Raw genomic sequence first — 24,052 nt, forward strand, 5'->3', positions numbered from 1 at the left:
TACTTTAATCAGTTCCTGATGGATAATTATATATGTTGTTTTAAAAAAAAATTGTAAAAGGGCTTCCCACACTTCTTGGGTGAAATATACATCCTTACTGCTCTTGATGTTCCTTGACACCCTGTAATCAAAGGCTGTGACTCTAGATAACGAAAGTATACAGGTGATCCACTCAGTGATCCAGTCAAACAAGTGTGATGTCAAGAGGAGGAAACAAGGGCTGCTTTGATTGAACATCTCATTTTGGAAGCTGGCTTTGGTGTCAGATCATAATCCCTGTTAAGGAAAGGGCCAAAGGCTTATCAAGACCCAGCTTCCTGGAACTTTCTCTTTTCTTTTCTTTTCAGTTTAAAAATATATTGTATATACCAAAGAATAGCAAAACTAAAAATTTATACACTTTAAATAATAATACTAAAATCACCGCCTGTGTAACCGCCATTCAGGTTAAGAAAACATTGACAGTAGTTTAAAAATCTCACTCTGTGACCCTCCCAGGTGGCTTTCTCCCATCCCCGTCCCAAAAAAAAACAGGTGTTCTGGCTTTTTTCATAATTATTTCTTTGCTTTTTTTTTTTTTTTTAATGCTTTTACTGCCTATGTCTGCCTCCTTCAAAAATATTATTTACACTCTTGCTTATAATAATGATATGAATAGAATCACACTAAATGTCTTCTTTTATTCCTTGTTTCTTTCATTTAATATTATATTTATGATTTATCCATGTTTATGAATATAGCTATGGTTTGGTCTTTAAAAAATGAATATACCACAAATTACCTATCCATTCTTTTATTGATTTACATTTGGGATGTTTATAGTTTTTGGCAATTACCAACAATGATGTTATGAACATTCTTGCTAGGAATGGAATTGCTGGTAGCCAGGAACGTACATGTATAAATTTACTAAATAATTTCAAGTTGTTTTCCAAAATGGATAAAGCAATTCATGGTCTCACCAGTGACAGATGAGTGCTCCTAGCTATACCAAGACTTGGTATTGTCAGATATTTATATTTTTGAAAATCTGGAGGGTATTCCACAGCCTGTATTTGTGGATTTAGTTTGCATTTTTCTGACTATAATGATATTAAGCCTTTCTTTGTATATTTACTCATCATTAAGGTGTCCTTTGTGAAATATTGATTCAGTTCTTCTGCCTACCTTTCTGTCCATTTGCTTGTCTTATTGATTCAGAGCTCTTTATATATATTGAATAGTAGCCATTTTTTTGTGGATATATTTTTAGAACATTTTCTGCTCTGTAGCTTGTATTTTCACTCTTGTAATATCTCTTGATTAACAGAAGTTCTTAAATTCACAGTAATGTTTATAATTTATTTTGTGTGTAGTTTATGTTTCTTACATCTAGTTTAAAATATTTTCCATACTGTGAATTATGCAAATATCATCCTATATTATATTCTAAAATTTTCATACTTTGTCTTTTATGACTATATTCCACCCAGATTTGATATTTTTATATAGTGTGCTTTTGAAGTAGATACCCTATTGTCCCAACACCATTTGTTAAAAGTCCATCCTTATAATAATTATCCTGCTATAATATCTGTCATAAAGCAAGGGTCCAGGTACACTCAATTTATTTCTGACTAATTCTTTATGATCCATTGTTCTACGTGTATATTGTTGTGCTAGAGATACACAATCTTAATAATGATACCTTAACATGTCTTGGTATCTGGTAAGACAAGGGCTCACACCATATTCTTCTTCTTTAAACTGTCTTGGTAATTCTCAGCCCTTTATATTTTCATACCAATTTTAAATTAGTTTCACAAGGTACTCAAGGACTATAGTTGGCATTTCAATTGAGACTCTCATATGCTTAGGAGAGAATTAACATCTCTACAATATTCATTTTAAACTCATGAATTCAATCCGATCCTGGATAAGATTGGAATTACCTGGTCCTTGAATATTTTATAGAATTCCTTCATGAAGCTACGTGGGCCAGGAGTTTGTGGAAAAAATTTTTTTAAGTGATTTTATTTCTTTAAAAGTTTTAAGAGCTTTAGACTTCCTATTTGTCAATTTAATTTTCTTGTGTGTTATTCATTTGTGCATTTTATCTAAATTTTCAAATTAATACTATCCTTTATTCATACTATCCTTTATTGTCTCTTTAATTCCTTAAAGCACTTTTTGTTCTTAATATCTATTGTGCTTACACTATTGAATACATTTTGCTAAAGGTTTGTCACTTTTATTAATCTTTTCAAAGAACCAACTCTTTGTTATTATTAGCTACCAAGCTCTTAGTTTTATCTATGCTTTCTATTTGGTTTATTTGAACTCTTATTAAAAATGTTCTTCCATCTGCTATGTTTGGAGTTGCACTGCTATTTTTTTTTTCAGAACTTCAGATGGTTTCTTTACTCATTAATTTTTAGTCTTTATTTTCTAATATGTAACTTAAGGTTATAGTTTTTTTCTAAGAACTGCTTTACTTGCCTCTCATAAGTTTGCTATGTAGTATTTTTAAATATCATACAAAATATTTTAATGTTCTGTTATGATTTCATATTTTGCTACAGATATTTCAATCTATGTATTCTATCATTTACTTATATGATTGTGGATTTTTCTAGTAGTCCTTGACAGTTTTAGTTTTTCTTTACATATTTTCAGGCTATGCTTTGAGCCATACACAAAGCTTTAATTTTATATCTACCCACTGAGCCAAAACATTCATGTTTCAAAATGACCTCCTTTATCTGTAGTTTGCTCTTTGACTTAAAGTCTATTTTAATAAATAAAGTCATATCATCTTTCCTTTGGTTAGAATTTGCATGATAATCTTTTTTCATACTTTTACTTTCAACTTGACCAGTTAAGCAGGAAGTATTTACTCCCAATCAATAAACCTCCACTCACTAAGCAACTGGATTGAGAAAGCTTAGAATTGACTTGTCACTACCTTTATAATCATAGTTTTAGGCATATGAGAAAATTAAAAATAATAAAACACACATCTGTCAACTACCAGTTAGATACCTAGCTCTAATAAATCTTAACTTTTTAGTTATATGAGCTTTATTTATTTGGTTTCATCATAAACTTTTTATTAAAGTAAAATATATATCTATAGCAAAGTATGAAATCATTAGCATAGAGCTGGATGAAATTTCACAAAGTACATGCAACACTCATCGAGGCCTTAGATGTTCAGATCTCCCTTCAAGAAAAGACTTTCTGACTAGCTGTAAGCCATAGGGTTAGCTGGCTGCCTCCAGACATACCTTCAGGATCTGTTTCAGTTTTCGAGCCAAGGAGTGACCCTCAGTCAAGGATAGAGTAAAGCAGTGGCAGCTGAGGCCATGCTATTCTCAGGGCAGCCATAAGCCAACAAGTTAACAAGATAGATATTCAACTCTATGCAGGACTCCCTCAGTGAGCAAGCTTTGCTCCAGAGCTCCTCTTTGGGGTGACACAGACTTTGTCAGGACAGCACTGCAGTCTGGCAGCTTCCCCTGCCCAAGCCCGTTCCCATCCTTTTCCTTTCATAGGTGATATCCTCCTATTCCCCAATAGACCTCACTCCTATTTGCATCTGAGAAACTCCTTCCCTGAGAACCCGACTGGCACTGTTGGTACTAGAAATTCTCTGAGAAAGTGGGTAGTAAGATGGAGTTTGGAGACAGGAGCATTCACAAAGAGGACCCCACCCTGGGTGGCAGGTAGTACACAGATGGGCTGGGGCAATTTGGTGGTCTGACTGTTAAACTTTCACTGATGGTATCTGGGGAGAACGGGCTGGCAAAATTATATACACTGGCTGGTGGAATGATTTTAAGCATTTGAATGTACAGAGGTGTTGGTGGTGTTTATAAAATGAAATAATAATATAAATTTTAAATATTAATTTGTAAAATATACCTATAAATGTATATTTATTATAAGGATACTGATATTGGAAGACTAAGTTGCCTGTGTGCCCTGCATGTGGATAAGGAGACAGTGAGGACACTTAACAATAGAAACAACTGAAAAACTAAATGTGAGAATCAGAGAGTGTCTTGGGCAGCTTACAAAAGGCCTTCCTCTCATGCGGTGGTGAGCAGAGTGTGAGATCAAATCCAGTATTTAATAATCAGAGTAACTGAAATTCAAAGACTGTTGGATGTTTATCAAAGATAGGTCTGTTATAAGAGAGGATATATGTATGTGTATAACTGATTCACTTTGCTGTACACCTGAAACTAACACAACATTGTAAATCAACTCTACTCCAATAAAATTTTTTTTTTAAATGATAACTCTGTTGAGACAAAGTTCAAGTGCTGGTTAGGAAAACCTAAATCCCTGACCTATGGGCAGGGGTCATAGGGGTGATGCCCCTGAAGACTCCATAGACTTTGAACAATTTGAGCCTATGGAAGTGGGTGCTCCCCTTCTCAATAGGCAAATATTTCCCCATGTTGGGAGAAAATAAGAGGTCTTTTCCTCTAAAAGCCAAAAAAGAAAAAAGAAAAAAGAAAAGAAAAGAAAGAAAAACAAAGTGCCTCCTTTAGAAACTACCATATACTGTCCTGGCCTCCAGGTCAATGAACAGGGTTGTCACAGCATAACAGAGTTGGGAACATGCTAGTCATGATAAAGGAAGAAAGAGCTTTTATCCTGGAGGAGCTATAAAAAGAATAGTGAATATTGTTGGGGGCCCAAATGTCCCAGTTTACCCAAGGCTGAAGAGTTTCCTGGGATGCAGGATTTTCTATGCTAAAACCAGGGCATTCCCAGGCAAAGCAGAATGGTTGATCACCGTGGTACTTGCAGGGACCAAGTCAGTCCATATGGAAGTAGATTTTAAGGGTACTTGAGCAAGAAGCCAGAAATCAGGATTGAACAAGAGAAAGCTTACTAGGGATTAGTGTCAGGCTTAAATATTGTAAGGTGGCAGTCACTGTTTAACTTGATAGTCTGGCCCTTGAAGAATGTGAATGGGTCCTGGAAAATGACTGTATCAACCATCATAGGCTCAATCTGTAGTTGCCCTGATTAGAACTACTGTGCTAGATGCGGTCTCGTTTCTAGAACAGATTAATCTGGCCAAGGTTTATGATAGGCATCCATTGAGTTAGCAAATGTGTTATTTTCTACCTTAATAATGAAAGGCTCTCAGAAATAGTTTGCATTCATGCAGAATATAAAACAATATATATATTTACAGTTTTTCCCTATGGTAATAGTTTTGTTAACTCCTCTGTGGTAATATCATCTGAAGAGTTCTGGATCATCTGGACATCCTGCAGAACCTCACACTGAGGATGAAGATGGCTGATACCCTGGAGCTCATGCATTCCAGACACAGGCACTACAGAGGGTGGAAGATAAATGCTGTAATAATTCATGGAACTGCCACTTCAATAAAGTATTTGGGTGGGGTGTTCTGCTGGCCAGGGGCATGCTGAATCATTCTGTCTAAAGCCAAAGAGAAACAGTTGCATCTTGTATGTCCTTTTACAAAGAGGAATGTATAATTCCTGGTGGGTCTTTTTGGCTTCTGGGAGCAACACATTAGATACCTAGGAATTTTTATTTTTGAATTTTATTTATTTATTTTTTATATAGCATGTTCTTATTAGTAATCTATTTTATACATATTCATGTATATATGTCAATCCCAATCTCCCAATTCATCCCACCACCACCACAGCCCCCCGCCACTTTCCCCCCTTGGAGTGCATAGGTTTCTTCTGTACATCTGCATCTCTATTTCTGCCCTGCAAACCAGTTCATCTGTACCATTTTTCTAGGTTCCACATATACGTGTTAATATACGATATTTGTATTTCTCTTTCTGACTTACTTCATTCTGTATGACAGACTCTAGGTCCATCGACCTCACTACAAAAAACTCAATTTCATTATTTTTTATGGCTAATATTCCATTGTATATATGTGCCACATCTTCTTTATACATTCATTGGTCGATGGACACCTAGGTTGCTTCCATGACCAGCTATTGTAAATAGTGCTGCAATGAACATTGTGCTACATGAATCTTTTTGAATTATGGTCTTCTCAGGGTATATTCCCAGTAGTGGGATTGCTGGGTCATTTGGTAATTTTATTTTTAGTTTTTTAAGGAACCTCCATACTGTTCTCCATAGTGGCTATATCAATTTACATTCCCACCAACAGTGCAAGAGGGTTCCCTTTTCTCCACACCCTCTCCAGCATTTATTGTTTGTAGATTTTTTGATGAGGTCAGTTCTAATCCATGTGAGATGATACCTCATTGTAGTTTTGATTTCCATTTCTCTAAAAATTAGTGATGTTGAACAGCTTTTTATGTACCTCTTGGCCATCTGTATGTCTTATTTGGAGAAATGTCTGTTTAGGTTTTCTGTTCATTTTTTGATTAGGTTGTTTATTTTGTTAATATTGAGCTGCATGAGCTGTTTATATATTTTGTAGATTAATCCATTGTCTGTTGATTAATTTGCAAATATTTTCTCCCATTCTGAGGGTTGTCTTTTCAGCTTGTTTATGCTTTCCTTTGCTGTGCAAAAGTTTTTAAGTTTCATTAGGTCCGATTTGTTTATTTTTGTTTTTATTTCCATTATTCTAGGAAGTGGGTGAAAAAGATCTTGCTGTGATTTATGTCAAAGAGTGTTCTTCCCATGTTTTCCTCTAACAGTTTTATAGTGTCTGGTCTTACATTTAGGTCTTTAATCCATTTTGAGTTTATTTTTGTGTATGGTGTTAAGGAGTGTTCTAATTTCATTCTTTTGCATGTAGCTGTGCAGTTTTCCCAGCACCACTTGTTGAAGAGACAGTCTTTTCTCCATTGTATATCCTTGCCTCCTTTGTCATAGATTAGTTGACCATAGGTGTGTGGGTTTATCTCTGGCCTTTCTATCTTGTTCCATTGATCTATGTTTCTGTTTTTGTGCCAGTACCATATTGTCTTGATTACTGTAGCTTTATAGTATAGTCTGAAGTCAGGGAGTCTGATTCTTCCAGCTCCATTTTTTTCCCTCAAGACTGCTTTGACTATTCGGGGTCTTTTGTGTTTCCATACAAATTTTAAGATTTCTTTGTTCTAGTTCCATAAAAAATGCCATTGGTAATTTGATAGGGATTGCATTGAATCTGTAGGTTGTTTTGGGTAGTATAGTCATTTTCACAATATTGATTTGTCCAATCCAAGAACATGGTATATCTCTCCATCTGTTGGTATCACCTTTAATTTCTTTCATCAGTGTCTTATAGTTTTCTGCATACAGGTCTTTTGTCTCCCTAGGTAGGTTTATTCCTAGGTATTTTATTCTTTTTGTTGCTATGGTAAATGGGAGTGTTTCCTTAATTTCTCTTTCAGATTTTTCATCATTAGTGTAGAGGAATGCAAGAGATTTCTGTGCATTAATTTTGTGTCCTGCAACTTTACCAAATTCATTAATTAGCTCTAGTAGTTTTCTGGTGGCATCTTTAGGATTCTCTGATACTATAGAATCATGTTATCTGCAAACAGTGACAGTTTTACTTCTTCTTTCCCAATTAGTATTCCTATTATTTCTTTTTCTTCTCTGTTTGCCGTGGCTACAACTTCCAAAACAATGTTGAATAATAGAGGCAGGAGTGGACATCCTTGTCTTGGTCCTGATCTTAGAGGAAATGCTTTCAGTTTTTTACCACTGAGAATGATATTTGCTGTGTGCTTGTCATATATGGACTGTATTATGTGGAGGTAGTTTCCCTTTATGCCCACTTTCTGGAGAGTTTTTATCATAAATGGGTGTTGAATTTTTTTTTTTGCGGTACACGGGCCTCTCACTGTTGTGGCCTCTCCCGTGGCAGAGCTCCGGACGCACAGGCTCAGCGGCCATGGCTCACGGGCCCAGCTGCTCTGCGGCATGTGGGATCTTCCCGGACCAGGGCACGAACCTGCGTCCCCTGCATCGGCAGGCAGACTCTCAACCACTGTGCCACCAGGGAAGTCCATGGGTGTTGAATTTTGTCAAAAGTTTTTTCTGTATCTATTGAGATGGTCATATGGTTTCTATTCTTCAGTTTGTTAATATGGTGTATCACACTGACTGATTTTCATATATTGAAGAATCTTTACATCCCTGGGATAAATCCCAGTTGATCATGGTATATGATCCTTTTAATATGTTGTTGGATTCTGTTTGCTAGTATTTTGTTGAGGATTTTTGCATCTGTATTTATCAGTGATATTGGTCTGCAATATTCTTTTTTTGTGATATCTTTGTCTGGTTTTGGTATCAGGGTGACGGTGGCCTCGTAGAATGAGTTTGGGAGTGTTCCTTCCTCTGCAAGTTTTTTGGAAGAGTTTGAGAGGGATGGGTGTTAGCTTTCCTCTAAATATTTGATAGAATTCACCTGTGACACCCTCTGGTCCTGGACTGTTGTTTGTCGGAAGATTTTTAATCACAGTTTCAATTTCATTACTTGTGATTGTTGGGTTTATATTCTCTATTTCTTCCTGGTTCAGTCTTGGAAGGATATACCTTTCTAAGAATTTGTCCATTTCTTCCAACTTGTCCATTTTATTGGCATAGAGTTGCTTGTAGTAGTCTCTTACGGTGCTTTGTATTTCTGCAGTGTCCCTTGTAACTTCTCCTTTTTCATTTCTAATTTTATTGATTTGAGTCCTCTCCCTCTTTTTCTTGATGAATCTGGCTAAATGTTTATCAATTTTGTTTATCTTCTCAAAGAACCAGCTTTTAGTTTTATTTATCTTTGCTACTGTTTTCTTTGCTTCTATTCCATTTATTTCTGATCTGATTTTTATGATTTCTTTCCCTCTACTAACTCTGGGTTTTGTTTGTTCTTCTTTCTCTAGTTCCTTAAGGTGTAAGGTTAGATTGTTTATTTGAGATTTTTCTTGTTTCTTGAGATAGGATTGTATTGTTATAAACTTCCCTCTTAGAACTGCTTTTGCTGCATCCCATAGGTTTTGGATTGTCGTGTTTTCATTGTCATTTGTCTCTAGGTATTTTTTGATTTCCACTTTGATTTTTTCAGTGATCTCTTGATTATTTAGTAACGTATTGTTTAGCCTCCATGTCTTTGTGATTTTTACATTTTTTCCTTGTAACTGATTTCTAATCTCATAGTGTTGTGGTTGGAAAAGATGCTTGATATAATTTCAATTTTCTTAAATTTACTGAGGCTTGATTTGTGACCCAAGATGTGATTTATCCTTGAGAATGTTCCATGGGCACTTGAGAAGAAAATGTAATCTGCTGTTTTTGGAGGAAATGTCCTATAAATATCAATTAAGTCTATCTGGCCCATTTCGTCATTTAAAGCTTGTGTTTCCTTATTAATTTTCTGTCTGGATGATCTGTCCATTTGTGTAGGTGAGGTGTTAAAGTCTCCCACTATTATTGTGTTACTGTCAATTTCCTCTTTTATAGCTGTTAGCATTTGCTTTATATATTGATGTGCTCCTATGTTGGGGGCATATATAATTTTAATTGTTATATTTTTCTTGGATTAATTCCTTGATCATTATGTAGTGTCCTTCCTTGTCTCTTGTAAATTCTTTATTTTAAAGTCTACTTTATCTGATATGAGTAGTGCTACTTCAGCTTTCTTTTGATTTCCATTTGCATGGAATATCTTTTTCCATCCCCTCACTTTCAGTCTGTATGTGTCCCTAGGTCTGAAGTGGGTCTCTTGTAGACAGCATATATATGGGTCTTGTTTCTGTATCCATTCAGCTAGTCTGTGTCTTTTGGTTGGATCATTTAATCCATTCATGTTTAAGGTAATTATTGATATGTATGTTCCTTTTACCATTTTCTTAATTGTTTTGGGTTTGTTTTTGTAGGTCCTTCTCTTTTCTTGTGATTCCCACTTAGAGAAGTTCCTTTAGCATTTGTTGTAGAGCTGGTTTTGTGGTGCTGAATTCTCTTAGCTTTTGCTTGTCTGTGAAGCTTTTAATTTCTCCGTTGAATCTGAATGAGATCCTTGCCATGTAGAGTAATCTTGGTTGTAGTTTCTTCCCTTTCATCACTTTAAATATATCGTGCCAGTCCCTTCTGGCTTGTAGAGTTTCTTCTGACAAGTCAGCTGTTAACGGTAATGGAGTTCCCTTGTATTTTTTTTGTCATTATTCCCTTGTTGCTCTTAATAATTTTTCTTTGTCTTTAATTTTTGTCAATTTGATTAGTATGTGTCTTGGCGTGTTTCTCCTTGGGTTTATCCTGCCTGGGACTCTCTGCTTTTCCCGGACTTGGGTGGCTATTTCCTTTCCCATGTTAGGGAAGTTTTTGACTATAATCTCTTCAAATATTTCCTCGGGTCCTTTCTCTCTTCTCCTTCTGAGACCCCTACAATGCGAATGTTGGTGCATTTAATGTTGTGCCAGAAGTCTCTTAGGCTGTCTTCATTTCTTTTCATTCTTTTTTCTTTGTTCTGTTCTGTGGCAGTGAATGTCGCCTTTCTATCTTCCAGGTAATTTATCCGTTCTTCTGCCTCTCTTCTAGTGTATTTCTCATTTCAGTTACTGTATTGCTCGTCTCTGTTTTATTGTTCTTTAATTCTTCTAGGTGTTTGTCCTTTAATTCTTCTAGCTCTTTGTTAAATATTTCCTGCATCTTCTCCATCTTTGCCTCCATTCCTTTTCTGAGGTCCCAGATCGTCTTCATTATCACTATTCTGAATTATTTTTCTGGAAGGTTGTTATCTTCACTTCATTTAGCTGTTTTTCTGGGGTTTTATCTTGTTCCTTCATCTGGTACATAGTCATCTTCCTTTTCATTTTCTGTATCTTTCTGTGAATGTGGTTTTTGTTCCACAGGCTGCAGGATTGTAGTTCTTCTTGCTTCTGCCGTCTGCCCTCTGGTGGATGAGGCTATCTGAGAGGCTTGTGCAAGCTTCCTGATGGGAGGGATTGGTGGTGGGTAGAGCTGGGTATTGTTCTGGTGGGAAGAGCTCAGTAAAACTTTTATCTTCTTGTCTGTTGATGTGTGGGGCTCAGTTCCCTCCCTGTTGGTTGTTTGGCCTGAGGCGACCGAGCACTGGAACCCACAGGCTTCTTGGTGGGGCTAATGGCAGACTCTGGGAGAGCTCACACCAAGGAGTACTTCCCAGAACTTCTGCTGCCAGTGTCCCTGTCCCCGTGGTGAGCCACAGCCACCCTCTTCCTCTGCAGGAGACCCTCCAACAAATGGCAGGTAGGTCTAGTTCAGTCTCCTGTGGGGTCACTGCTCCTTCCCCCTGGGTCCTGATGTGCACACTACTTTGTGTGTGCCCTCCAGGAGTGGTGTCTGTTTCCTCCAGTCCTGGCAAAGTCCTACAATCAAATCCTGCTAGCCTTCAAAGTCTGATTCTCTGGGAATTCCTCCTCCTGTTGTGAGACCCCCAGGCTGGGAAGCCTGACGTGGGACTCAGAACCTTCAATCCAGTGGGTGGACTTCTGTTCTATAATTGTTCTCCAGTTTGTGAGTCACCCACCCAGAAGTTATGGGATCTGATTTTATTGTGATTGCATCCCTCCTATCGTCTCATTGCAGCTTCTTTGTCTTTGGATGTGAGGTATCTTTTTTGGTGAGTTCCAGTGTCTTCCTGTCAATGATTTTTCAGCAGTTAATTGTGACTCTGGGGCTCTAGCAAGAGAGAGCAAGTGCATGTTCTTCTACTCCGCCATCTTGAACCTCTAAAACCTGATACCTAGGAATATTGATATGACCGCAATACTGGGTGACACAGTAGGCTGTTGTCTTTGAGTAGGGTCCAGGGCAAAAAGGGCTCTGCAGAAGGTTCAGACTGTGGTACAAATAACTCTGCCACTTGGGCCACACCATCTGGCAGGCCCTAAGCTGTTAAAGATATCAGTGATGATAGAAAAGAATGCAGTGGGGGCTTTATGACAAGCTCAAGCAGGAGAAGGGCAGTATAGGCCTCTGAAGTTTTGGAGCCAGGCTATGCTTTCTCCAGCAGAGAATTACGCAGCAGTTCTTTTGCAGTAAGTCCCCTACATACGAACAAGTTCCACTCTGAGAGCGAGTTTGTAAGTCCAATTTGTTCAGAAGTCCAAACAAAGTTAACGTAGGCACCCAACTAATCCAATCGGCTCTATAGTACTTTACTGTAATAGGTTTATAATACTTTTCACACAAACAATACATAAAATAAAGAAAACATTTTTAATCTTACAGTACAGTACCTTGAAAAGTGCAATAGTACAGTACAACAGCTGGCAAACAGGAGCTGACATCGAGTGAACAGGCAAGAAGAGTTACTGACTGGAGGAGGGAGAGGAGGTGGGAGATGGTAGCACTGAAGGATCGTCAGCAGTAGGAGACGGAGGGCAAGCGGCAATTTCACTCATGCCTGACGTTGATGGCACAGGTTCTGGTTCCTTGTTGGATTCAATTCTATCTACCCTCTTAAAAAAACGATCCAGTGATGTCTGGACCAGCGATGTCTGCCATTGTTATCGCTTGGTGCTTCTTAACAGTAACAGTTACATCACTGCTGCTTTTACACTTGCTTCCGGACATCCTGGGCTGCAATAAAGATACTGTATTACTGTACTCTATTCAGTATTGTACAGTAAAGTATACAAAAGCACAACCACTTGTAGAGGATGCACACATGTGACAACATACACCAGACACGTGAACTGACTTATGTGACTGGACATGCGAAAGGACGTTCGCATCTTTGAAAGTTCTCAACTCGAAAGTTCATATGTAGGGGACTTACTGTAGTGCTATTGGGCTCTAACAGAGATGAAACACTTAACCATGGGATACCACATGACCATAAATCTGAAATAACTGTGTCCTGTTGGACTCATGAAGTCATAACCTGGTGGGAGGCCTGCAGCAACCCATCAAAAATGGAAATGGTATACTCAGGCCTAAATATGAGCAAGACCAGAAGACACTATCAAGCTATATGAGCAAGTAGCCCAAATATCCAGGTCACCACCGTGATTGCACCAGTGCTCTTTCTGCATCTCACTTCCATATGGGGTGTGGCCAATTACAATGGGGTGGGGTCAATTACAATGGCCATATTGTAAAACCTGGAAAGAAGGAGAAAACCCCAGAACTTGGTTTTAGAATGGGTCAGCTTAGTGTGAGCACATGTTAAAAATTAACGTTGGCTACATTATAGCCTCACTAAGAGGAGACCATGCAAGACAGCAGTGAGGAAAAAAAAACTCCATGGGCAGTGGTGAATGACTTGGCCAACTGGTCCAGATCCTGAAAAAAAAAATACTGGAGACAAAAATGTCAGAGGTAGAGGTATGAGGATGGATATATTAGAGTGGGCACAAAGTTTGAGATTTATTTCTTAAAATTAGGTATTGAAGCCCATTAGAAAGTGTCCACCATGAATGAGGCATTTAACAACCAAATTGACAAAAATAACTTGGCCAGTCACCAACCACTCCAGTTTTGGCACAATGGTCAGATGAATGAATTGGCCACAAATGCAGAGATGAAAGCTATATATGAGATCAATAACACAGTCTCCCATTCACCAAGGTCAGTTTATTGCTACCTGTGAATATCTAAACTATTAACAACAAAGACCAGCTTGAGCCCCTATTATGTCATGATTCTTTGAGGAAATTAACTGACCAGTCAGTGGTAAGTTTATTATATTAGATCTCATAGGAATAGACACCTATCCCAGGTATGGATTTGCCTTTTCTGCTTGCAGATTCTTAGCTAACCTCAGCTTGTTTAGTCTCAGTCACAGTTGAGCAACAGAGATCTGAGAAGCACCCGGGCATCTTGGAGCTCCCAGAATGTTTGGTTCAGAGGGGCAGAATCCCACAAAACATAGTATCTGATTAGAGAACCCACATTACAGCGATGCAAGTGTGAGAGGGGATTCAGAACTATGGGATCCACTGGAGGCGTCACATAGCACACCATCCCGAAGCTGCCAGCCTCATAGAGCATTGGAAAGGCCTGCTGAAGGCACAGCTAAAGTGCCAGCCCAGAGACAAAACCCTGTGAAAATTGGACTCATTCTTCAGGGTGCAACATATGAAGTGAATCAGAGGCTTATATGGAACTGGGTTCACAGTAGAAAGAATACGTGGGTTTGAGAACCAAGGCATATGAATAGTGGACCCACTAACCGTCACTCCCAGAAACTGACTGACAGCCTTTGTGCTTCTTGTTTTTATGATGTAGGTCCTACTTGACTGCAGCGTTAGAGGTCCTTGTCCCTGCTGGGCATCTTGAGCTACTTGTGCTCAGGGACTGGCAAGCAAGAAGAGGAGTAACTGATCCTGGTCTGCAGGGGGCTAGGGCTGTTCTTATACCCTGGGCAGGGGGAAATCCATGGGGAGCTTAGGTGACCCACTCGGATGCTTCTTGGTTCTCTCTTGCCCAACTGTGCCTGAGACTAAACAAGCTCACCACACTGGCTGAGAAGGAGCTCAGATGCCTCAGAAATGAGAGTTTGAGTCACACAACCAGGTCAGCCACTGAGACCAGTGGAGGAGGTGGGAGAACATGTGGGCACCTTGGAATGGATACTGGAGAGGAAAACAGTGAGCACAAGTTGTGGCCCTTAGACTGACAGCAGCCATAGGGGATGCAGTTTGTTCCACCCCCCCTTTTCTAAATCTGCTTTAGGTAGAAAGGAGGAGCTATTCTCTCATGTGTATAGAAAGGTAGATAGCAGGACACAAGATTCTCTGACACACAGAGGGATACGCTTTCCCCGTGGAAGACAAAGAGATGTGCACTCTGCTTCTCCTTCAAAGAGGGAGTTGCCCAGCAGCAAGGACAGTTGTTGGCTGTCTATCATCAGAATATTTGCTCCTTCAGGGTCCACTTCAGCTTTTCAGATGAGTTCAAACTCGAGGGGACTTTCAGTCAATGACTGAGCGAGGTGGCAGTTAAAGAATCTGGCCGTTTCTGCTCAGCACAGACTATTCTAAAGGTATATCGTTGGTCTGGAACCTAGAATTGGGCTGGCTGAGACTTTGTCAGGACTACATCCTGTATGATAACACTCCAGAACATCCCTGTTTCTTCCCCTTTCCTTTCACAGGTCTTATTCCCCAATAAAACCTTTGCAGTCCTAACTCCATCTTGGCATCTGATACTAAGAGAACCTAACTGCAAAATTTTATAAAATAATAACAAAAGGGAAATAATGCTATGTCTCCCAGTATACACAATACCATCCAAGCCATGGGTCATTAGTACTTAAATAGCCACAGTTGGAATAGCTGACAGTCTCAGGGGTCCAAATTCATATAGCCACTTAGAGACAGAATAGGGATCAACCGATATTCAACACATCAGACCTATCTATGTAACACCTGATAGGCCAGAATAAAAATTGGACAAAACAATCAAACTAATTAAGGGAACCATGCAGATCCAGGCACAAACATGTTTATTCAAAAGCAAGTAAGCAAACAAACAAAGCCTCAAGACCTTAGCCAAACAACTGAGCATATAGATAATCTCAGTATGGAAGGATTTTGAACCTTGGAATTCTTTCTTCACATTTCCACTTATGGAATAGAAGAGTAAATCTTCTTAATAATACAAGCCAACTGTAGAGCTAAAAGAAAAAAATTTGTAGAAGCATAATTATATTTTAAGTGCCAAAGAAATGGTAATAATGATGTCTGATAAACAGACTGAGGTTCCATTCAAATAGATCAAATGTTACAAGGCACAAGACATTATTCAAAAGTCAAAACTTGCTGTCCCTCCCAGCCTCAATGGAACATCAGTGATACAAGCCCAAAGAGTACAGGAGGCTTTGGACTGGTTCCCGAAATACAGAGGGATGCATTTTGTATGGGTGACCAAACAGACCACTGCCTGGGTGGTCTTTTCATTTCAGACGATGCAGTGGCCAAATGCCCTGTCAGAGGGTTTAGTCTGTGTGTATTCTGTGTTGCCTTTGGACCAATATACTTTTATATAGCAGTCAGTGAGAGCATCTGAAAAAGTAAATTAGATTATGTTTCTGTCTTGCCTAAAAACCTGCAATGACTACACAGGGCTCATAGAGTCAAATCTGAACTTCTACCATGCCCAGCTAGGCCCTGCATAATCTGACCCTTGCCTTCATTGCAGGCCATGCACACACTCACCCACTACACCAAGTCTGCTGGACAGCCATTGTCCACTCTGGGGCCTTCACACAGGCTTCCGCCTCTTTCTGAATAGCTCCTTCTCTTCTTCAGTAAATGGCTTCTTCTCCTTATTCAGGCCTCCTCCTAAGAAGGAATGCAAATGCCTCCTCTTCAGAAGCCTTTTTTTTTAATGGTCAAACCTACATATCTTTGCTCCAGTATATACACTCACCACCCTCCTTTTCCTGTCCCACTGCATTTTCTTTTCCCTTCATGGTATATATGACAACTTGTTACTTGAAAAAAATCTGTTTATTGTTGTTTTCCCTCAATAGCTTATAAACTATTTGTTTATTCATCACAATATCCACAGCGCCTAGCATAGTGCTTAGCATAATATAGATGCTTAATTATTATTTGTTAAATGTGCAGGGAAAAAATAACACTAATAATAGATGACACATAACATTAACGACATGCATTTTCTAAGCATTTACCTGTATGACTCTATTGAGTCTATGATGTAGGTCCTCTCTTTTACAGTTGATGAAACTAAGGCACAGAGAGGTTAAGGCAGGGCAGAGATGTGACTGGAACCCCAGCAGAGACCACTAATCTCCGCTAATATATTCCTGCCTTAACTCAACTAAATATCAATCTTCTTAATAAAGCATTTAACATATCAGGGATTTCAGGATGATAGATGCTTTGGGTTAAGAGGGTCTTCTAGGCCTCTTAAATCACTGATCACTCTTCCTGTACCCTTGTATTTTCTGACTAGAGAGAACATAGTCCTGATTAATTTGGAAAAGGCCCTATTTTGTGCATCAGAAAGTGTTTTGCAGAATCTAGTCTGTGTGCATGCACATGTTTGGGGATGTGTGGGTGTGGCTGTGTTCAAGGGTCAGTGATATTTACCAGGAATATGGCCTAGTCAATGTGAGGGTTTATGAAGGAAACTGAAAGGATCAGATAAAAGAGAATAATAAACAGGTGCATTACAGAATACAGCTATGAAAGAGGAGCCTATCCTTCCTCATTTTGAAAATTTGCAACTTGAAGGTTCACATGTAGGGGACTTACTTATTACGTGCTAATATATCTATTATAATAATCAGTTGTGGACCCCAAAGACTATTTCTTATTCAACTTTCAACCCCTAGCACCCAGTAAAGGGCTGGGCTTAGGTGAGTAAATGAATACTGGTCTGTATGGTCAGGCCACTCAAGATGGCTGCTCTCTTGGTCTCTGTACATCCCCTGCTCAACCAGTCCCTGCTTCATCTACACCCTACGCACATGACTGATCTTCCGTCTTAATCGTAGAGCCTAATCAATAACTGCATACGGGCTGGCCGTCACCTCCCCACCTACCCCTGGCCTCAGCTAGTGATTGTTCTAATCTTTAGATCAGAACGGCTCCACTGTGCCAGTGTATCAGAGGGAAACATCTGCCCCAAGATGGTCCTTAACCGGAGAGGGCTATGAGAGGTGTGCTCCTATGCTGGTTTCCCCGGTAACCAATGAGCCAACATGACATCAATTTCCCCTATAACTGGTAACCTCCCTCTCCCCCCAGTAACGATGACTGCTGCTACGTCCTGCCTCTGTCTGCCGAGCACCGTGGGGTGTTGCTCTAGGACCTTGCTTAAGACATGTAAGATCCCCTATCCAATAAACCATTGATGTCTCTCTCTGTCACTGACTTTGGGCTCTTTCTTCTTTCTTGAGGCTGAGCAATTTCAGGGCTTGCAGGCCTGTGAGGTGCAGTCCAACATGGTCTCTTGAGTGTCACTTCAAATTCCTTGAGAATAGGTATATTTCTTGAATTTCATGCAGCATTCTTGATATAATTGAGTTGAAAAGTAGCTCAAATGATACCATTAAAGTGATCATGGTCCAGAGTTGCCTAATTTATGAGGCCCCCAAAACCGAATAAATCACCTGGGATAAATCACAGGAATAATTATGTTTACCAGTTTTGTTGAGTTGTAATTGACATACAATATACTGCACATGTTTACCAAGTATACAGTTTAATAAGATTTCACATATGGTTATGCTCATGAAGCCAGTCATAATCAAGATAATGAATATATTAGTCACCCTCATTTGGATTTTTCTAGTTTGGGGTTATCACAAATAAAGTCATTGTGAACATTTGTGTATACGTCTTATATAGACATATACTTCCACTTAACTTAGGTAAATACCTAGGAGTAGAATATTTGTACCATATGGGCACTCTATGTTTAACTTTTTAAGAAACAGGCAAATTGTTTACAAAGTATTTGTATCAATTTAAATTCCTGCAAGCAGTGTATGAGGGTTTCAGTTCCTCTACATCCTTGACAATTTTAGACAATCTAACAGATGTGTGGCAAAATCTCATTGTGTGTGTGTGTTTTTTTTTTTTTTTTAGTCCTACTCACAGATGGCTATGATTTATTACAGCAAAAGGCTAGGAAGCAAAATCAGGAAAGGGAAAATGTGTATAGGGCAAGTTCCAGAGGAAACCAGGCACGAGCTTCCCAAAGTCTTCTCCCAGTGGCGTCACACAGGACACACTTAATTCCTCCAGCAATGACTGTGACAACATGTGTAAAATGTTATCTACCAGGGAAGCTCATTAGAGACTCAATGCCCAGGGCTTTTCTAGGGCCTGGTCACATAGGCACCCTCTGCCTTGCACACACCAAAATTCCACATTCCTGGAAGGAAAGCAGGTATGCAGCATCAACCACATTGTTTGCACAGTTAGGCCTTGTGAGCAACTCTTATCATTTAGGGAATAGTGAGAACCCTCCTGAAACCCAAGAACCCAGATGCTAGCCAAGGCCGACCTTGTGAGCAGGCCCTTTCTAAGGAGAACAGTCTCAGGCCTGCTTTATTAGCTCTCTTATGAACAGTCCACCTCCTTGGCCCTTGGCCAAGTCTACTTTAGAGCAAAATTATTATCAGTAGGACCCTATACAAAAGGGTGAGACCAACCTGCAATATGGATCTCAGTTATACCTCTTACAGGGCCTGAATGTAGCCAGTTAAAGTAAATCTCATTAACCATTCAGGTTAGCTTAAATTTACTGGCCACAGCTGTGCTGTACCTGAGTCGATGCTTTAGGCCAGGGGAAAACGAGTCATTGTGGTTTTTATTTGTATTTCCCCAATGCCTAATAATGTTGAACATTTTTTCATGTGTTTTTTATGTGTATACTTTCTCTGGTGAAGTGTTGATTCAAATATTTTCTTTTTATTTGGTTGTTTACGTTCTTACTACAGGACCTTGAGAGTTGTTTACAAATTCCAAGTACAAGTTCTTAATCAGATATGTAATTTGAAATTATTTTCAGCCTGTGGCTTGAGTCTTAACACTGTATTTCAAAGAGCAAACACTCAATTTTGATTATCAAATTGTTTTTTCTTTTTTGGATTATGCTTTCTGTTTATATTTTAAAAACGTTTTCTTAACTCAAAGTCACGCTCCTATATTTTCTTCTAGAACTTTTATAGCTTTAGGTTTTATACATTCAGAGAAAAAAAATGTCCTTTTTTTGGTTAATTGTTATATATGGTACATGGTATGGGCTGAAGTTTCTATTTCTGCAAGTGTAGATCCAATTTTTCCAGCACAGTTTTTTGAAGACTATCCTTTCTTTACAGGATTGCCTTGGGCAACCTTGTCAAAAATTGATTGACAATCAATATGCAGCTCTATTTCTGGACTAGGTGTTCATTGTATTGATCTGTCTATTTTGCTGCCATTACCATACTGTCTTGATTTCTATAGCTCTGTAATAGATCATGAAATTAGGTAGTATTAATCCTCCAATTTTGTTCTTCCTTTTTCAAGTTGTTTTGCCTATTTTTGATCTTTTGTGGTTTTATATGCATTTTAGAAACAGTTTCTTAATTTCTACAAAAACCTGATGGGATTTTGACAGATTGTGTGGAAACTATAGACCAATTTGGGGATAATTTACATCTTTATAATATAAAGTCTTCTAAACTGTAAGCATAATATAGATGTCTTTATACTTATTTAGGTCTCTTTAATTTCTCTTAATAATGTTTTATAGATTTCAGTGTCATATGTTGCACATATTTTGTCAGATTTATCCATAAGTATTTCATATTTTATGATGCTCTTATAAATCATATTGTTTTATTAATTCAATTTCTGTTGCTAGTATATAGAAGTACAATTAATTTTTGTATATTGATCTTGTATCCTATAACCTTGCAAAACTTAAGTGCTACTTATTGTAAATTTTTTGTAGATTCCATGGGGTTTTATATATATATGGTCATGTCTGCAAATAAAAAGTGCTTTTTACTTCTTCCTTTCCTACCTATCAATTTAATTTCTTTCATTTGCTTTAATGCACTAGCTAGAACCTCCAATACAATATTAAATAGAGGTGGTCAGAGCAGACATCCTTGCTTTGTTCATTATCTTAGCAGGAAAGCATTCAGTCTGTCATCATTAAGTAGGACGTTAGTGGTACATTTTCATAGATGACCTTTATCAAGTGTCAGAAGGTTCGTTCAGTTCCTAGTATGTCAAAAGTTTTTTATTTTTTTAATCAAGAAAGTATGCTATATTGTGTCAAATGTTTTTTTCTGCATCTACTGAGAGGATCATATGATTGCCTTCTTATTGTGGTAAAATATATATAACATAAAATTTCCCTTTTTAACTATTTTTAAATGTATAGTTTAGTGGCATTAAATGTATTCACATTGTTGTGCAACCATCAATCTCCAGAACATTTTGTGTATTCTTGTGATTACTTTTTTCTCATTTGTTGGCTCTTTAGCTATAACTAGTTGTGTTATTTTACTGGTTTCTTCAGAGGTTATAGCTTACACAATTCAACTCATCGTGGTATTATTAAAATATTTCATGTAAAATATTAAAAATCTAAATCAGTATACTTGCATTTCTTCACTTCTAGCCTTTGCGTTCTTATCATGTAATCCTCTTTTACACGTTTCCTTTAATCACAAGCTTATCTTTTGAAGAGATTTAAATAAAAGAGCAACAACTTTATATTTACCCAAGTAGTTACCATTTTCTGGTGTTCTTAGTTTGTGGAGCTCCAGGTTTTCATCTAGTATTATTTTCCTTCTACCTGATGGACTTTAATATTTCTTGTAGTTGAAGGTCAGTTGGCAATTCATTCATCTATTCTATCCTTGAACAGGGTTTTACTTCACTTTATTTTTAAATATGTTTGTGTTAGTATGCAAATTGTATGAAACAATTTGCATACTAGCAAATGTGTTTTCCATTTCCTGAGCACGTATATTAAAATATTCTATTGTAAATAAATAAATAAAATATGCTTTTGTTGTGTAACATGTTCTAGGTTTTAAAAAACACTTAAAAAATGTTGCTGTGCTCTCCTCCTGCTTGTCTTGTTTTTGAGAAAAATCTGCTGTAATCCTTATATTTGTTCTTCTCTTCATAATGTACACGTTTCTCTGGTTGCTTTTGAAATTTTTACTTTACCATTGGTTTTAAGTGATTTATTTTATGATTTTCCTTGGTGTACTTTTCCTCATACTTCTTGTGCTTAGGATTGATTGAGGTTTTTGGATTTGTGGTTTATAATTTTCATCACATTTGTACAAGGTTTGCCCATGATACATCAAACACCTCATACCATCGTAGACTCCAATTACACATATGTTTGGCTGCTTAAAATTAATAGGTAATAAAATTATATCAGATTACTAATGCTCTGCTCATTTTTCTCTCTGTATGTCATTCTGCAAAGTTATTATTTCTAAGTCTTCAAGCTGACTAATCTTTTCTTCTGCAATGTCTAATATCCTGCTATTCCATCCAGTGTGATTCTCTTTCCAGATAATATAGATTTTGTCTCTAGTAGTTCCTTTTGGGGCTTTTGTATACCTTCTGTGTCTCTACTTAACATGTTCAATCATTTTTCTAACTTCCTGAACATATGGAATCAAGTACAATAACTGTTTTAATGTTCTTGTCTTCTAACTCTATCATCTATGTCATTGCTGGTTCAGTTTTAATTGACTGATTTTTCTGTTCAGCATTGGTAGTATTTTCCTTGCTTCTTTCCGTGGCTGGTAATTTTTGGTTGGATGGAAAACATTTTGCCTTTTATTTTGTTGTGTTTAGTATGTTTTTATGGTCTTATAAATATTCTAGACCTCTGTTCTGGGACACAATTAAATCACTTGAAAACAGTCTGATCCTTTTGGGCTTTGCTTTTAAACTTTGTTAGGTTGGACTATCACTGCATTCTAGTCTAAGGTTCATTTTTCCCACTACAGAGGTGAGATCATTCTTGGTAGTCTCCTTAAAGTATGAGGTTTTCTGCTATAGTTATTGTGAACTGATAATAGTTCCAAGCCTTTGTGAGCTCTGGGCACTCTTTCTTGTAATCTTTTAGCATGGTTCTTTCCCCAATCATGGGCAGTTTCTTTATACTCTTGTGCTGATCAGTATTCTGTTGAATGTTCCAGGAATACTCTCTGCAGATCTCTAGGACTCTCTCTCCCATCATGTATTCTATGTTCCAGACTATATCTCTGTTGGTATCACTGAAATTCTAGTTCCAAGTCTTGAATCAGGGAGATTGCAGATCCCTGCCTAGGTTCCCCCTGCCTGTGCCACTTCCTGAAACTTCCCCTAGGCAGTAAGTAAAGGTCATCTCATTTGTTTTCCATCTCAGTTATGGCTGCCCTTCACTGTCTGACGTCCAATATTTTGAATGCCCTTGTTGAATATATTATTTTTCTACTTTGTACTTGTTTTAGCCGGGTGGATAAATCCACTCCCTGCTATTCTATCTTCTCCAGAAGTCCAGGATAAATTTTATTTAAAAAGTTTCCTAGATGTTTCTTACTTGCAGTCAAGTATGAGAACAACATGCCTACAGGATCAAATATAATGAACTGATAAATAAACGATATGGATTAAGCTAGGAGAAAAAAGAACTTTGTTAGAGCTGCTTATTCTCAGTGTAAGAGAGCTACTGCTTCAAATATACTTGAGAGAGGAGAGTCAAAGGAATGTTATTAAGCTCTGATCAATTCAATATCATTATACAAGTTTTTGTTTACAACTTATTTTTTTGTTTTACACAGTAATATAATTCACAAGTTTGAGAAGGTGATTCTTGAACATGGCAGTATATGGCAGATATCCACTCCCTTTAGATAATGAAGCGGAGGTTGAATATGTGTTTCTAGTTTATGAACATAAAAGAGGGAGAGGTTTCAGGACAATTCTCAGGTATACTATCCGTACTTGCTTTGTTCCCTTGGAATTTACAGGCACTAGGAGGAACCCTCCATTAACATATATTTGTTATATGATCATAGAATGGCTCCCGGGAGGGCTGTTCTTAGTCAATAGATGAAAACCAAATATTCAGCATCCATAATTGGAATCAGAGCTAAGTACGTCACCACAAAAGGGCATAAAATTATAAAGTTCAAGTCAGGGGAGGTGGTGGTGGAAAAAATGTCACAGAATAAATTGCAAGAGATATGACAAAGGGAGACTTCCTAAAACTTGATCATTGGAGTTTAATTGGTTATTTTAAACAAATGAAAAGGAGGAACCAAAAGTGCCTGAGGTCTGGACTCTGGCTGATGGGGAAAATTCAGAGACTATGGACAGAAGTAAGGCAGATGGGAGGTGAGGTGACTTTACACACCGTGTATGCTTTTCTCAGCAATACCAAGGCAGTGTAAATGGCACACAATTCATTTTCTCAGCAGCAGTCAGCAAGCACTTCCTATCCCCTACTGTGTAGAACCATCGGAGAGACCACTGTAGGAAAGAGAATGATATACAAAACAGGGTTTCTACCCTGAGGAAGTTGGAATAGAGCTGAGAATACAATCCTGGTGAGACAGCTTGGGCATATCCTAAGCCAGCACATCTATAATAAATTAATGCTAAAAAATAAAGGAGAATATATATAATATG

The sequence above is a fragment of the Phocoena sinus genome, chromosome 1 (assembly GCF_008692025.1).
Source record: "Phocoena sinus isolate mPhoSin1 chromosome 1, mPhoSin1.pri, whole genome shotgun sequence".
NCBI lineage: Eukaryota > Metazoa > Chordata > Mammalia > Artiodactyla > Phocoenidae > Phocoena > Phocoena sinus.